Source organism: Anabrus simplex, chromosome 7 (assembly GCF_040414725.1).
Source record: "Anabrus simplex isolate iqAnaSimp1 chromosome 7, ASM4041472v1, whole genome shotgun sequence".
Classification (NCBI taxonomy): Eukaryota; Metazoa; Arthropoda; class Insecta; order Orthoptera; family Tettigoniidae; genus Anabrus; species Anabrus simplex.
The window spans coordinates 58,160,581-58,173,035 of record NC_090271.1 but is presented as its reverse complement, the minus strand read 5'-3'; the positions used below and the strand labels follow the sequence as shown (position 1 = coordinate 58,173,035).

The following is a 12,455-nucleotide window of genomic DNA, read 5'->3' as shown; positions in this document are numbered from 1 at the left end:
TTCCATCTGAGAACACTCCCTTCTTAGCCCATAAGTCCTTCAAGCTCTGTCCCTGCTTCTTTTTCTTATCGTCCTCTGTCCTGCAGCTGCTTTTTTCAGCTACCGGAGTAGTACACGAGCTATTACCCGGTTCCTCATCAGGTGTTAAACATTTACTTACAGGTCGTTTCTCCGTAGTAGTGGCAACGCCCTCACTGTCAGTAGGTGTCAGCAACCTTGGCGACACGAGCTCTGCTCCTGTTTCCTGCACGTCATCATTCTTTCTTCCGTGTTGCGCCGGTACCGCACTTCCTCCTCGCGCCAGGGCTTCCAGCTGGGATGGCGTGTAGTTCTTTCTCCAACCATCGCCTGTGATGAATAGTCTCTTGCCTCTAATAAACGCTGTAAGGCCCTCTCTTCTTGCTCTCCCCAAGTGGAATCGTAGGATTTTCATCTCTTTCCTTTCTTCAATTCCCAGGTCTCTCTGGATCCAGACTTCCGTCCCTTTTAAATTCCTGGCATTCCGGAGAATTTGGTGGGTTTTCATTCCAGATACCAATTGTACTTTAATCGGTCTGTTCCCTTGGATCCTTCCTATTCTCTGCACGTCGTCCACATCGGATTCCGTGCAATTTACTTTCACTCCTTGTGTGAACACTTCCAACACAGCATCTAGTAACGCCAGTTTGTCCTCGCTTCTATTGTCCTTAATCCCATGTATGACCAGACATCTGCTACATTGGACAAGCACTGATCTCCGGACCTGCATCTCCAGCTCCCGTGTGCGCTGCTCCAATACCAGTCGGTGTTCCTTAGCAATTTTCATTTCTTCCTGATATTTATCTAGAGATTCTTTTATACCTGCCATATCACCCCGAAGGCTGTCTTTCATATCCTGAATATCTTTATTCTGTGCCATAATGAGCTCCCTCGTTGTGTCTGTTTGGCTGCCCTCTTTTATCACCTCCTTGATCTTAGCTATATCTTCCCAATTCAGTGGCCCAGGGTTGCTTTCCACTCCTCCAATTACTAATAATGCAGCAATCACTAACGCTGCCAGCATGATTTCAGAGTATTTAATATCACATTTTAAACCACATACCTGATATTTTATTCGATTGTTCCATCGGCCGATGACTGCTCGGTAGAGTTCTATGCTTATTCCCATTATGCTTACGCCACAACACTCAGCACTCCGCACACACGTCTGCTTCGTTTGCAGGGCTCCAATCGACTGGGAAAATGAAGAAGTATATATTATTATAAAGGCAGTGTCTCTGAGCCAGAGGAATAAACGAGGCCTGGCTAAAATCCTTGGGCAGAATTAAACCTACTGGGCGAGTTGGCCGTACGGTCAGGGGCATGCGGCTTTGAGCTTGCATCTGGGAGATAGTGCACTCGAATCCCACTGTCGGCAGCCCTGAAGATGGTTTTCTGTGGTTTCCCATTTTCACACCAGGCAAAGGCTGGGGCTGAACCTTAATTAAGGCCACGGCCGCTTCCTTCCAATTTCTAGGCCTTTCATATCCCATCATCACCATAAGACCTATCTGTGTTGGTGTGATGTAGAGCCACTAGCAAAAAAAAAAAAAAAAAAAAAAAAAAAAAAAAAAAAAAAAAAAAAAAATTAAACTGGGACCCTCTGAACCAAAGGTTGCTACATTGACCATTCAGTCTAAGGTTTGGAAATACTTTAAATGTCTCCAGTGACCATTTAACTCATTGGAGCTGACTTATGGAACTGTTCCGTTTATACCTGGAGCAGACCAGAAGCCGACATGTGTAACAGTTCTGTTTGTAGGTTTAACACTAGAACAGCGGAAGGGGTTAAAATGACACCCAGCTTAAATTTTTCTTTAATAATCTGCACATTCTTGTATTGTTTCTCTTCAAATTCTTGACTTTTCATAGTTTTTGGTCCTGTTTATGGTGCTGTATGGCAACTAGCAAAGTATTTACATTTTCGCAGATTTTTGATGACATACCCTGGACAGTGGAAGGAGTCATTTTGACACCTGTACATTTCCTTATTAAATGCAGCAGTTTGCATTGTCAGACAATAGTGTATACATGGCCTGGATTACTAGTATTGTTGAGCTCTTACTGTCAGATGAGTATTCCAGTTAGTGGGATTATTAGGCCTATATTCATCTCATCACTTGCAAAGTGTTCTTCATACAGACACTTCATGTTACAATCATCTGTCTTATATGCTAGAAGATTCAGATGTTGAATCTGAAAGTGAACTATCTGATTCAGATGATGATTTCTGCTTGAGACTAGAGAGAACAAAGATCATGAGACTGAGGATGAACTATCAGCAGGATAAGTTGAAAGTGCTAATCTGCTTCCGAATGTGCTTCAAATGTCTCAATCATAGTTAGGTGTTTCATCAGTGAAGATGGTCGCTCGAGACAGAACTGAGTAGATGGTCTTGGATTCAAGCTCTTCATCTGGAAATCAGGCTGTAGTGAACGTCCTGAAAGAGCAGGGAGGTCCCATTACATATGCTTACCACTGACTCTGTCCTTGGTGCCTTTTGCCTCCTTTTTGATGAATCAATGCTTCATCTAATGAAACAACACAGATTGGACCGTGTCGCTTGAGGAGTTGGAGGCTATGATTGTTATCATGTATAACCAGAGTGTTCTGTGTTCGAAAGGTGTGTCTGTGGATGATCTATGGTCGCGTTTTTGTGGACAGCAATTCATGAAGGACACAATATCAAGAGAGATATTTCAAGAGCTGCTCAAATTCCCTAGATTCAACGAGAAATCAACCTGAGCTGAGTACTGTCAACTAATGGGTTGCTCTTGTCTCTGAAATCAGGGACAAATTTGTGGAAAATTGCCTTCACTGTTACCACCCAAGTGAAAATACAACTGTCTATGAAGAGTTACCTAAATTATGATAAACAAGCCCAACAAGTATGGACTCAAATTCTAGATCGCTGCAGATGTGACCTGAAAATACATCTGCAATGTCTTTCCACACCTTGGTAAGATCAACGTGCATCTGGATAAGTAGCCACTGGGAAAGTACGTCGTACTTTGTCTTATAAAGCCGTTTCTAAAACAAGGGAGAAACATGATGACAGTCAGCTTCTTCACATCTCTCAAACTTGGTAAGAACCTATAAGACAAACATCTTCATTTGTGGGAACAATGAAACTCATTCATTGTGAAATTCTTACTGAGACTGAGAAGTCCAGGTCTGAATTATACTCTTGCGGCAGACTGGGAACATACAGTGAACCTTGACAGTGTACCAAGGGGAGAAGAACAAGAACATCCTTTTTCTTAACATACGGCATTCTCAAGTAACAATTAGCACAAAATGAAAGAAGAAGTCAGAAGCTGCAACTTTCTACAGCGGCACGAAACACGGGATAGATGTGGTTGACCAAATGTCTCATAAATATACCACAGAGGCTGAATGCAGGACGTAGCCATTACATGTCTTTTACAATATTCTAGGATTAACAGCCACAGTATCAATGCTTGGGTCATTTACAAGCAAGTAACAGGTAGGAAGATAAAGTGGAAAGAGTTCTTCCTCCAGCTGGCAAGTGAACTAACAAGACAGGACAAGCAAGGGCAACAATAACAGCAGCAGCAACAAGAAGAGCAGGCTGTAGGACTGTGCCAATCTAAAAAGCAGAAGTGCCAAGTTGGTCTGTGTAAAGGCAACAAGTCTAGCGATGCCTGCACCAAGTGCCTCAAAGTGGTGTGCAGAAAAAGTGCATGAAATGTTGAAGTTGTGTGTGCAAAATGTGTTTAGATTGTTTTTAATTTTCTTAAAGTACTTCTGAAAATTTATAATTGTTGCATTGTGGGCAACTGACTAACAAAAGGTGTTGAATGGGTTAATTTTGTGAAGGCTCCTTAGACAAACAGAAACATGCTGCAGTTGTTCACAGTTATTCATGTATCCATCAGTAATATAAAAGTTCCATACACCAATGTCAGGTCTTAGTATGCAAAATCAATTCGTGAAAATACAGTAGAAGAAAATACATCTCTTATTGAATTTTAATTTGAACAGTTCCAAGCATTTCATAAGATAGGCCAAAATGATCCCTTACTGCTGTTCTACGAATGTAAGATTGTCAGCCGTTCTAGAGTTGAATACATATAGTTCACGGGACAGCTAAGAGATGGGTCTTGTTGCACTTCATATGTATTCCATACAGTTTAAAGAGTTTTCTGAGTGGAACAAACCATTATAAGTTCAAGGAAATTTATATAAAATAATAAAAGATCAACATCCAACAGTTTGTAAATGAGCATGGCAGCTAGTGAGAAATATGTATACCTAAGTGGCTAGAAACTGACTGATGATGTTTTTGTATCAGGTGAGGCATGGTGATATTCCTGTTCCATCGATAGTGAAGGGACAACACCCTTCGGGGCCTTATAAGGTGTTTAACGCCTATAAAATTAGAGCATAAATCTGTTGTCTGTACAAAGAATGTGGCTGCTTCATTTGGAAGCTGCTTCAAAAAATACCATGCCACCAAATCATGCTTACAGAACAATGAGTCACTGAAATTTGCAAAAAAGAAAAAAAAGAAAAGAAAAAAAAAAGGCTATATGAATAGGTTGTATCTTAATATTTAAATAATACGGTGTGTAACAATGAGCAATGAGGTATAGCCAAACTTTCAGCACACATTCCTCACACATTGAAGGAAATATGTTATATGACCATGGGTCTAAAAATTCTTTATTTCCATGTTAGAACTCATTTTCTACAACTCTACATAGTACATTAATCATGAGAAAGACACAGGAACAGAATAAACAATATCACTTGAAACTCTTTTTCATATGAAATGTTTAAAATGCCCTCCGTCGGCATTGATACATTCATCAGCATTGAATACACATACACATGGCTGATAATCAAGATGTCTCAAACCTATGAAAGGAAGCACTGACTGTATATTTTGTTGTTACTTCTCATTAATGATCTGCAATATTTCTAACTCTTACTGATTAATTTTTAGTCTACAAACCATTTGGTGAGCTATTTCATATATTTACTGATGATCTGTTGATTTTATTTTTTGTAACTGTGAGGTTCTTCAGTCCATCAAAACTAATTCAGTACCAGTATAACATAAATTTATAAAATACCTGTAAAAGGAAATGTTTATTAACAGATTATACCTGAAAAAGAAACGTTAATCAAATAATTTAAAAGAATAATTGATTGTGATTTGGTAGAATATAATGATGTTCTTTCAGAATGAAACATGTCGTTCTGCTTTCCATTAATGGTAACTTTTCATTGATTCTCATTTCTGCCCCTTGAAATATCCAGGTGAAAAGCTTTTTCAGTGTTTATTGTAGTTTACTTTCCTATTCTTTGCCTGAAAATATGTCTATAAGAGTTCTACAATTGGCAAGTTATAGAGACTTTTATATAGAGAGTAAATATTGACGTTTCACTAAATAAATTTTCACCTAAATGAAACATTTGTTCATTTATGTACTACTTGATAGAAGTTGATTTAAGATCAGCTTTTAGATTAGAAATATTCTGTATGTCATAGGAGCTGAGGAAGGAAACTCATGATGTAGAGTGTGATAGCAATGAGAGAGCATCAAATGAGTAAGTATTCTAAGTAAACCACTTTGTTGAATCTCTGTCTACTATAATGCCATTTGCAGTTAATTTATCCTTTGTTATATTGACAAATCTAGATAACAAGTTTATAGCTTCACACGAACAGGTGTCCTAGAGCTGCAGTACAAAACTTAATAATTATCAAACTCTGCAGAAATCTATATTTAAAAATGGGTTTATGTATGTAAAATCCACATCTTCTCCTAAACCACTGGTGGAATGTCAACCAAACTTGGTACACTTATGACTTTCTATCTTGAGACAGACACTGTGGTGGGTAAGCCATACCTATCACTCTTAAGGGTGGGGTTGGGGTGGGGCTGGCTTATAAAAACTGTAATCATTCAACGGCTGGGTTACACAATAACATCAAATAATAATAATAAATTTTATGAATTTATGAACACAGTAAAAACAGTAAAACAAACTCAAGGTTCATAGAAGCGGACTAGCATAAAACATAAACAACAGGTTGGGAAACATGGCAACTATGAAATGGGTGTGGAAAGTGGCATGGACCCTCTGAGGTAAATGGAATGTGTCCATTGGGAATAAACAAATAGTAGATGGTAATTGCCCTTGAATATTTTTGAATTAAGGTAAAAAAGATAATGAAAGGATGAACCAAAACACATCATAGAAAAACGAAACAAACTCATTTATAAGACAAATGTAAATTGTTAAATGTGCCTGCAGATATGCACTACGTACAAAGGAAAATTTTAAGTTACCCTTAAAAGTACAATGATACATTATGATTTAAATGAGGGCTAATCACAATCTACACAAGTAAGGAAAAAGAAAGAAATAAAATCTTAACACAGAAGCACAGAAAACTTGCGTCAGTACCTAAAATGCTTTCAGTAAAGAGCATAGATTTTGTGTGCTTGTGTTAAGAGAAGCAGAACTACGGTAGGCAACCCAAGGAAAGTTAAGTTACATGTTAGTTACAAGGTTAGAAAAGGGAATGGCCTCCAAAAACAAAGGATATGATCTTAACTCAAAAGATAAGTCATTACGACGATTTTAATGGTGAATGTGAATCCCGAGGATAAACTCCTGTTCAAGAAAAGAAATAATTACATTTAAGTGAAGTTAATGTCCAAAATAAAAGAAGAAATAGTGCTTACCCTGAGACAGGTATCCCATGATGGGACCGACGCAAGAGCACGACCGCTCTCAAGGATGGTCAAGAATCAAAGACTACTTCACTCCCACAGAAGGAGCGGATGAGATCAAGGAACAGGAAATGGTGCAACCACCAAAGTAACCAATCAGGATATGGAATTTATCATCAACTTTCATATTCACCAATTATATTTTATCTTATTTTCGCCAATCAAAGTTTCTTATTTCTCGCTGGTCCAGAAAAGTCCTTTATGCAACAGGAAATATTCTTCTAAAATGCTGTTCACAAGTTAGATACAAAAATTTCACATATAAATAATAATTTTGATACTACACAAAAAAGAAATTTCCAAAGCACATTTCTTTTTTAAGTTCACAGGTCCAAAATTGATAATACCTTATACAATATAAATAATTTTGAAAACAATAAATGAAAAAGCTTCCATTGTTTACCCACTGCTGTCTTAAATCCTGCCACATCCTCCACCACGCAAACTAGAGCTATGCTCAAAACTGACAAACATTTTAGGCCTACATTAATAAATTGGAGATTTTGCCACACGTCACACCATTTTTGATGCCATTCACTGTAGGAACGTTAGTGTGCATCTGCTTCCTTTTCTTTTAGGTATCACTAATTTAGGTAGCTGTCAACACCGGCCGGCTGCCAACAAACTCACATAAACTTTCAGTCGAACCACGTAAAGACAGGAATATTCCGTCAACTCCGATCCCAGTATTGGACTTTATTGTGGCATCCAGACAGGAACAGTAGTGTGTCCACCAGATGGACCAAAGTTTTTTGCAGCAACTGCAACGCAAACAGATACACAGCAGAAAAGGGGAATAGATCAGGCAAGGCCAACATTCAACCATTCTGAAGGGTTTTGATGAATAATTGGTGAAAATGATGATATTCAAGGGATTTTTTTCCTTGTTATTTTATTCCAGTAATTAAATGAGCATCACCCAACTGATAGCTCAATAAATGCTCCATTGGGAGATTCCCTCCCATACTTGGTATACCAGAACCCCAGGGTAAGTGCTATTAATTAATTTAAAAATGGACGCAAGATAAAATATGAAAATTTATAAGATTTTTTTACCCCTGAGCCTGAAAGGTTACAGTTACAAATTCCTTTGTTGTGACCTTAAAAACATAATCTTACATAACCTAATGATTATTGTACAAAATCCATTACATTTTAAAAAAATATCCAAAGAGGATACCTAATATAGTCACAAATCACAATTACAATTCCTATTCCTTAACTTACTCATATTAATCATACACAAAGTCTATGTGGGCTGGCCAGCCATAATTTAGTTCAGACATTTCTTACAACTAAGACATATATGGTCACAGATAAAGGAATGCACATAATGAATACGAATAATCAAGATACCTTTATCTGCGTTGAATACAATATACTGATCCTCTTCCTTTCAGGATCACTTACCAATAAAGATACTGGGGTAAGAAATTTCAAAATTGTGCAGGTACTTCAAAATTTGGGGGCTAACATTGTCCGCAGCATTACTGACAGGATGAGTTTTAGCCAAAACCTGGTCACCCACAGACAGATTGTGCGGTCTTTGCCCGTGATTTTACGCGCATAATGCCAAGTAGCACAGATCGTTTCTGGGTTGACAACATCAGGAAGGAGATCGTTAATGGACCATAGACTCGAAAGTGGAGAATTAGGAGTAAAAGCTAGCATTAGTGATGCAGGCATTTGGTTGTGACTCTTATGGACAGCAGTATTAAAGGCAAAAGACAATCATTTGAGTGATGAATCCCACTTAGAGTGGTCAATGGAGTGATTGGCAATAAGAGCAGATCTAATATTTTGATTTACTCTTTCGGCATAATTTGGCCTCGGATAATATGGGGTAGTGGTTACATGAGAAATGACAAATCAGAACAGAAATTACAAAACTGAACAGAGATAAAAGCTTTGTCCTTGTCGCTCTCTAAAAGTTGACGAGGTCAGAAGGAACCAAAGATCTGTTTCAAACAAGAGATGGTAGTATTAGCATTAGCCGTACGAGTTGGGAACAGCCACGTAACATACGAGAAGGCGTCAACACACACATGTATGGAACTTTGGCCGGTCTGCGACCTCGGGAGAGGACCAATGTATTGTATGAATAATCTCCATTGGGGTTTCCTTATAACTGCATAGCCTTTGATGGTGCTATTTGAGGATCCAACCAGCCTCTGGGCTGATGACCTAACAGACAGACAGGACAGGAACCTTGCTCAGATGACAACAGACCTAGGCAGGTATTAGGTGCAGGTTTACTAATGTTTCAAGTTTTACAAGATTCGACAAGAGTACAGATTTCACCATCCATGGGTTTCCAAATGAAGTGTTCACAGATTTTCTCTCTAGTTTTCAAAACACCAAGATGGCTACCAACTGGGGATTCATGAAAATATTTGAAAAGAGCAGAAACTAGATTAGATAGAACAACAATTCTGGGGTCTCTTCTACTGCGAGCAGGACAACATAGAACACCATTCTTAAGAACATAAGTTTTAACATGTGTGCCAGTTTAATCCTGTCAATAATAGCCTTTAATTCTGCATCATCTTCCTGATGTTTGGAAATATCTTTGAAGAGAAGAGGTGAGTTAGAACTACATTCACAAAGGTCGAAACTTGGTTAGGAGGGGGATCTGAAGACTATGTTTGAGGATCAGAACTACCTGGATAGAACATTGTACTGAGGCTATCAGCCACAACATTTTCAGTGCCATGAATGTAAGTAGCTTTGAATTTAAACGCCGAGATGCGTACTGCTCAATGCGCAACATGACTGATCTGTCTTGGTTTGGCCAGTATCCAACTCAATCCCCGATTATCAGTTTCAAGATCGAAAGGGAAATACTCAAGATACATTCTGAACTATTCTAAAGAAAAAACAACAGCTAAGGCTTCTAACTCATAAATAGAATAGTTTTGCTCAGCAGCATTTAGACTGTGTGATGCATAAGAAATGAGACAACGTCCATCTTCAAATTCTTGAAGAAGAACATCAGATACACCTGTCAAAGAGGAATCAGTTTGAAGAATGAAATGTTTAAAAAATCTGGCATTGCCAGAATGGGAGCATTACATGAAGCAGATTTCAAATCATAAAAGGGTTCAATTTGGGCATCAACCCACACAAATTTTGCATCCTTTCTTCTCAAGGCATTGAATGGAGCTGCTCTTTCAGCAAAATTGGGGATGAATTTACAAAAGAAATTGACCATACCAATGAATCTGGCTACAGTTTTGACGTCTTTGGGGGTAGGAAAATTTTGTATGACAGATGTACAAGATTGATCAATGGTGACACGATATGCCTCAAGAATGACATTTGGGGTTGTGTGAAAGTAACCTTGCTAGCTTTAAGGGTTAGGCCTGCTTTATGTACTCTTTCAAGGACTTCATTGAGATGGATAAGGTGCTCTTCAAATGTTTCACTGAATATAACCAAATCGTTAAGGTAATTGTACTCAAAATTGAATTTAATGTCTGACAGAATATTATCTAGTAACTGAGTAAAGACAGCTGCTCCAGTACTCAAACCAAATGTGACCCTTTCAAATTCATACAGGTTCCAATCAGTGGCAAAAGCAGTGAGGTGCTTGGATTCCTCAGCAAGAGGTATATGATAATATGCCTGATTCAAATCAAAAGTAGAAAAATGTTAGCATTAGCAAACCAAGAAAAACAAGAGTGAAGATCAGGAAAGGGAATAGACTGAAGGACAATGTTCTTGTTCAACATCCGATGATCAACAACAGGTTGAAAACCACCTTGCAGTTTAGGGACAAAAAACATGGGAGAAGAATAAGCAGATTTAGAAGGACGTATTATACCGTCAGCAAGGTCTTTCATTTTAGGTGAAGACAGGCAAAACAGAGGAGAGTGAATGGGGATGTTATCAGTGACTTCAATTTTGTACTCTAAAACATTAGCTACACTTAACTTGTCAGTAAATACATCAGGAAATTTATTGCAGAGATTCTTATGTTCGTTGGCCTGATCAACAGGCAAATGATCAAAATCAAAAGCTTTGCATTCACCAGTATCTTCATGAATAGCATTGACATGATGAGGAAGAATAGGGGAGCAATTACACATCTTATAGATTCTTCTGAAAAATTTAAAATGAATTTCATTGAACTGTAGATTCAAAATCATACCAGTTTTAGCAATAAAATTTGCACCTAAAATGAAAGGACAAGACAAATCTTTAGAAACTAGTACAGGTATTTTCCATGTAAAAGCACGGATTCTGATTTTGACATTTAGAGATCCTATTATTCAAAGTGTTAGAATTAGCAGTACAGCAAGTTAAAGATACTGACCTCAGCGGAGGTAACTTACAAACAGTTTTCATGGAATTATATCATTTCTCACTCATCAGTGTGATGCTACTTCCAGAGTCTACCAAATCACACAAAGGTTCATTATTTACCTTTAAGCATATGTAAGGTAACTTAAAAGGAGAATAGCAGAAATGCCACAAGATTGTGGAAAATTTACATTAGCTTCAAACTGGGACATAACATCAACCTCAGAATTAGGTGAATCATCTTTTAACATACAGTTATAACAAATAAATTAGAGGCAACCATTTGAGATTCATCACAAGAATTTGTGGTTGGTCATCTAGAATTACTATTGCCAGGATGCCCAGATCCATAAGAATTACGTGGGCACTGCCTGGAGAAATGCCTATTCGACCCACAATATTGACAAGAATTACTGGTGGATGAGAATCAACCTACATTGGGTGTTGAATTGCTTAAGGGCCCAATCTTAGGACAATTCCTCTGGAAATGTTCAGTAGAACCTCAACTAAAACATGCATGAGGATTACATGGTTTTGAAGAAAGGGAAGAAGTGGTTTTAGCAATTTGAGGAAAAGGTGTACTTATAGAAAGGGGAACTAACGCAACCCATAGTTGGTCGGCAGAAACAGTAATAGCTTCCAATTGAGTAAAAGTTCCTGGTCATGGAGAAAGAGCAAGATATATATATATATATTTTTGCTATTTGCTTTACATCGCACTGACACAGATAGGTCTAATGGCGACAATGGGACAGGAAAGGCCTAGGGATGGGAAGGAAGCGGCGTGGCCTTAATTAAGGTACAGCCCCAGCATTTGCCTGGTGCAAAAATGGAGAATCATGGAAAACCATCTTCAGGGCTGCCGACAGTGGGATTCAAACCCACTATCTCCGGGATGTGAGTTTGCAACTGCACACCCCTAACTGCTGGGCCAACTCGCCCAATAGAGCAAGATATGACTGATAGGGGCAAGACCCTCAGCAATGCTGGCAACCATTTGAGACTCAGAATAGCTAAGCATAAAAATTCTAACATAGAATTTAATATCCTGAATATATCCCACAAAGATTCATTCAAATGCTGCACTCTGAAATAGTGTTTCTTCACTAACAAAGACAAGGCACGAGAAGAAATGAGGAATTCAAGTACATGTGCATGAAACCAATCCACAGTCCATCACTCTGAAATGACTCTAATGATAAGCTCAGATAGAGCTCCAGATACGTGTGGATATAAGACTTGAAAAATGCGATCACTACTCAAATTATACACAATAGCCTGATCTTTAAATTATATAAAAAAGTAAAGAAAATAAATAACCTTGTCAATAGAATTGGCAATAAATTTAGACACTCCCTTAAATAT

The 12,455-nt window shown here is 38.2% G+C and overlaps 1 non-coding gene across 1 annotated transcript in view; it reads left to right on the top strand.

Moving 5' to 3' along the window:
* Positions 1–5,596, top strand: part of LOC136877235 (uncharacterized) — a 50,599-nt gene extending 45,003 nt beyond the window's left edge. The window contains exon 4 of the transcript XR_011018556.1: positions 5,537–5,596. This is a non-coding gene — a transcript (uncharacterized protein). The remainder of the gene's footprint in view (positions 1–5,536) is intronic.
* Positions 5,597–12,455: the final 6,859 nt, after the last annotated feature.